At 44.4% G+C, this 5,313-nt stretch overlaps 1 protein-coding gene across 1 annotated transcript in view; it reads left to right on the forward strand.

Annotated features, from left to right (window-relative positions):
• Positions 1 to 5,313, forward strand: part of LOC109313000 (peripheral-type benzodiazepine receptor-associated protein 1-like) — a 49,480-nt gene that overhangs the window by 38,965 nt on the left and 5,202 nt on the right. The window lies entirely within an intron of this gene.

Consider the following 5,313-nt stretch of genomic DNA (forward strand, 5'->3'; position numbering starts at 1 on the left):
CCCTGCAGTGCCCTCCAGTACTGGGCATGACCTCAGCTCACTGAGACCTGGCAGATTTGACTACAGGAGGAAGAGCTCTTCCTCTTCTCAAACTTGGCAGTTTGAAAGAGTGACATTTCTAATTCTGAGAGATTTTGAAGGGTGTCACTAAAAACACAGCATAACATTGTGTAATCATGAAGAGAGTTTAGAATAAATTAACTGCAAATTAATTCCCCAAATAATAATTATTACTTAACAATATAAATTCTTGTACCATTATGGTGCTTTTAATTCCAAGAACTTTACTAACATTGGTTAATGAATTAAACTGTATAACACCCTGGAGAACTAATTTAATTCTTCCCTACCTCATTAGCTGTTTGGTGAAATAGTTTGCAAGATACTCTGAAGAGGAAAGGTGATATTTAAGTGCTGAACGTGATAGTTATTTTATTCTATTATTAGGTGGTAAGGAGTGGGATATCCGTTCAACTGATTATGAAAGTGAAATATGGAGAAGTTAAGTGAAAGGAATAGGCCAACATGGAGAAGTTGCTGGTACCTGCAGCTGTGCTGCCCAGCTGAAGCAAGGAATTTCAGCTGTGCCTGGCAAGCACCAATGGAAGAAAGGTTGTTATTATTCAGGAGTGAAAAGAGATGAGGCAGACAAGACAAAAACCCTGCTCTCTGGTAAGAGTTTCTGATGTGTAACTAAAGTGGGGATATTGGAGCTGAAGGTAATTGTAATCCACAACATTTATGGTTTGTAAGTGAAAGTCAGAAGTTCAAGTGAAGATTGCTAACAAATAACTGGTGTTTCCTTTGAGAAATAAAAACTCCCTCCCACCCTACAGTCAACAACTGTCCAACAGTTTTTAAACCATCATTGTCCAACGTAGCTGGCTTCACAAATTGCTTCCATTTATCTAAATTATTTTTCCTAGCAAGGTGATACAGAGCTGTGGGAGAACTGTGAAAACTGAAGGGAAGAACTGTGTACATCTCATCTCCTGGCTCCTAGCATCCTCATCCTGGTTTCAGGTCCGGTTGAACACAAAATTGATACAGTGATGATCATGTGGATGAATCATCTCTTATCCTTGGAGAGGGGCCGTATAATTATATTCATGCTTTTAAGTTTCTCTGTGACTGGTTAATATTAGTCATGTAAAGAATAAGAAAATAGAACCTCTAAGTCAGTCAATTCTTGCTCCCCCAGAAAAGTCCACAAAATTCCTAATTCCAAGAAGAATGCTAGAGTTATCAATTTAAAAAAGATACCGTGTGTGTAACAGTCTTGGGATCTGTTATGAGCAGCTCGATGGTCTCAAACTTGATAATGTCAACTACCTCCTAACAGAGAGACTGACCCATGGATCACTGTTCTTCCCATTCAGAATGCTGTGGATTGGCTCCCTTTCCATCTGTGATTATATAACACCTAATTTCCAGATGCAGTAATTGAATTCATGGAAAGTAAGAGTAGTTAATGTGGGTGTATATGTATATGTGTGAATATATATATTAGTGAATTGCCCATCAAGAATGACAGATGAATTTCAAATAACAAAAACAAACAGATTTTACTTTTTATATTTATTAAATAAATATGTGTAAAACTTAAAATAAAATAGGCTAAACATCTGAAGATACCAATCCCTTCCTGCACTTGCTTTTATCCAGTGGGCTGCAGGTGGACCTGCCCATGCTGCTGCCCAGCTGCAGCCTGCACACCTCTTTGCTGTGCAAGGGCAAGGGCAGGCGAGCTCCGCACCCTGCAACAGCCACCCACACACCGGGGTTTCCTCTGCACCACCCCCAGGTATCTCCTTCCCTGCTCGGGGCTTGGGATGAGGCCACCGCTGCTCTCCTACTGCCTCGTACTACTGCATGGTTCTCGCTTTTCCTTAGCTGGCACCTCCCTCTGCCCTCCCCACCGTACCAAGCTCCCAGCACTCTCCCAAAAGGAGCTCAGTAGAAACAGTCTTGCCCCTGAATTTTTTCCCCATTCTGGAAGTTGGGATCATCTTGACAGGGCCACTAAACAAATGCTAAGGTTTAGCAAAGAAATTTCTCTGAAGACACAAATGTTCTCTCTTACAAGCTATTCACATTTAAAGAGCCTTATGGACTAAGCCCTTTAGATATATTATCATCTTCTAATACAGTTTAGTAACTGGAAACAAGGTGAAGAGCCTGAACAATGGGACTAAACAGCTTTAATAGAGTGACATTTCTTATAATTACATCTTAAAATGGATAACTTTATGGTTAATTTTATTCTCTATACTTTGTGTAGATTAATTTTTTTTCTGATGCAAATTTGGTTACACTGTAATGGGCTCTAAAATGTAAATACTATACACAGGAAAAGGTGTATACATAAATTAATGAACAGAATATGAATCATGTTCTGAAGATGAGGCCCAATTTGTGCATATTCTAAATGTGCCGAAGTATCTGCAGGTATATTGGTATGTAAGCATGTATACCACTGCCCTCTGCTGAAAGCTTTATTTTATTTTTCCAAAACACAATTTATACCAAATAACTGAGCATATTCATATTCTAAATCTGAACTTTGTCCGGGATAAAATAATAAAACAATATAACTATACTGTTATGGGCATATGAGTTAAATATAAATAATTACAAAGTCAGCCCATGAGAAATATAGTAATCATAAATCACCAAAAACCCAAAAGATATCTCTGATGCATTTTTCACCTTTTTTGCATTGATTCAATCAGCTATTGGATAAAAGTGCCAAAAAAGCCCCACTAAAGCACCCAATCTTTACAGATGCTGCAGAGCCAGCTAGAAGTAACCCACTGCCTCTTGCGGGCAAGAACAGGGCTCAGCATGGGAATACTCCGAGTTAAAAATAAAGCGACTCTCTCTCAAAAAAAAAAAAAGTGCCTCTGAGTGGTGTAGAGCTGGCTGAAGTAGTTGATTATCCCCCTTGCAGCTGGGTTCTCTGCAGTACCTCCTGGAGTAACCCCTGTCAATTTATGACAAGGGACTGGGCTGAACTTATGACATCCCAAGAATGAGCAAAGTAGAAAGGTGGCTTCATGCTGTCTTAGTACGTTTCCTTCCTGAACTGCCTGGTGCATTCTTCCTGTGTAGCTGCTGGTCCAAGCCATAAATTCTGTATTTAAAAGTGTCTCACTTCCATCCAGAGGAGCTGAGACAGACAATATTTAAACTGAGTTGGTCTGAGCCAGTCTGACTTGTTCAGGCATCACGATTTCTCACTCAGGTGGAGCCTAAAATGGGGCTGTAGTCAATGGATCTCCACAACTTTGTATATTGGTGGGAACAGTACAAGTAGTGCATCCTATTTTGCCCCTGCACTTGCTTTTCTTTCTTTAAATTTTTATCTGCTTCAGGAAATCCACATATTGCTAATGAGACTCTGATCTTGCAAAACCTTATTAAGTCTAAATGTTATAATTGGAGTATTCCCATTGAGCGCAATGGCTAGTGTTGATGAAGCAAATGATTTCATAAAGACTAAGACCGCAGACCAAGTGCCTTTTCTACATGAGCCCTTCAACCATTTTCAGAAGGCCCTGTTGATAAAGGCTGTTGTTAGCAGTGATCATTTTTGTAAATGCAAATAGGGTTGTTGTAATTGCTGCTAATATACTACCTTATCTTGAGCAAGGATGGTGTGTGTGAATGACTAGGACCAGTGATTCTAAAGCTGTCTAGACTTAAGGCATTCCTCCTTGGACTGGTTAAATCATCCACCTGCCTGGTCAAGCTTGGAGGCACTTCAGGGCAAAAGCCAGCGACAGCCCCTCACTGGTCCCTCCCGGGGCAGGACAGCAGCACAAACAAGGAATAAAGAAACCCAACCCACAACATTTGCCAAGGGGGCTTTACGCACTGCAGAGAGCCTGACAGACCCAGTTCTTTGGGTAGATGTGGTATCTTTTATTACACAACTAAATTGTTGGAAAAATTATTCTGCTTTTGGGCACATACACCCTTCTTCAGGCCTAGGGAGAGTTGGTGTTATGGGTGCTGTCCTGGGTAAAATAGAAGCCAATATGCAACATGCAGGTCTGTGTAACCTGTCCCCATTTTACCAGCTACCTTTTCCCCACCTGCCTGCCTCACATCTACTGCCCCATTCCCCTCTGGTCCTCACTGCCACACATGTGCATGTTGTGTATTGGCTTCTGGTCTACCTGAGACAGTACGCATGACACCAGCACTTTCCCGCCAAGCCTAAAGGAGGGTGTTTGTGCTCAAAGGCTTGCAAAGGACTATCAGACCAACTCAATTGTTGGAAAATAAAAGATACCACATCTGCCCAAACAACCCAGTCTGCCAGCCTCTCTGCAGTGCTTAATTTAAAAAAAAAAATTAAAATCTCTTTCGCTCTCTCTCTATATCTATATCTGAACATCCTGTCATAGACTTCCATTGCACCTTTTAAAGCCACCTTGAAAAACGCACACAAATAACTCCTTACAATAACTGCAGCTGCTCCCCTGCACGCACGCGCACCCACCCTCTGCCCTTCCCTGACCCAAACACAGTCCAGACCCTTTTTTGGGGTTTCCCTTCTCAGTTCACCCCCTGTCCTTGTTGTTGTCCATGTTGCTTCTACTGCTGCTGATCCTGTTGTTGTCCTCGCAGTCTCCAGGCCCAGTCATGTCGCTGTCCCCTTCGTTCTCCCTGTCCGCTTCCCCATGAACGCTGCGTGCCCCCTGAGGCTGGTGGGGCACAGCGAGCTCCCGCAGGCAGCAGTGGCACTGTTGGCAGTGGGAGTGCAGCAGCGACAAGCGGGGAGCTCCCGCAGGCGGCAGCAGTGTTGTCAGCAAGGGGAGCACGGTGGCGGCAACCCAGGAGCTCCCGCAGGCGGCCACGGCGCTGCCGACGGTGGAGGGGGGGAAGGTGGTGAGCAGCCACTGCCCGCAAGCAGCGCTGGCCATATTGGCGGCACCTTTCCACAGGGGCTACACCGCCACACTCAGGGGTGTATGTGTACCCATGTGCACCCCTATTGCGCTTCCCTTCTCCGGGGGACTTGGAACAGCTTGTACCACATGCCTCCTTTTTCAGGGGGATTTGGCTGCCCGTAGGACTGGAGTTTGCTCGGTGCTTAAAGCCAAATTGGCAAACGTCGGGAAAACGTCGTTTTTTTTCCTTTATTCATTGCCCGTCCGAGTCCTTCGCCCAGCAGCAGCCCGGGCGCCCCAGCACGTGGCCGCGAGGCGAGGGGGCGGGGCCGGAGCTTCCAGCGGCGGGAAGGCGCCAATCAGCGCGGGTTGTAACGGCCGTAGAGCGTCGGTTAATTGCCGCGCCCGCCAGCCG

The sequence above is a fragment of the Crocodylus porosus genome, unplaced genomic scaffold, assembly GCF_001723895.1.
Source record: "Crocodylus porosus isolate Cpor-Errol unplaced genomic scaffold, CroPor_comp1, whole genome shotgun sequence".
NCBI lineage: Eukaryota > Metazoa > Chordata > Crocodylia > Crocodylidae > Crocodylus > Crocodylus porosus.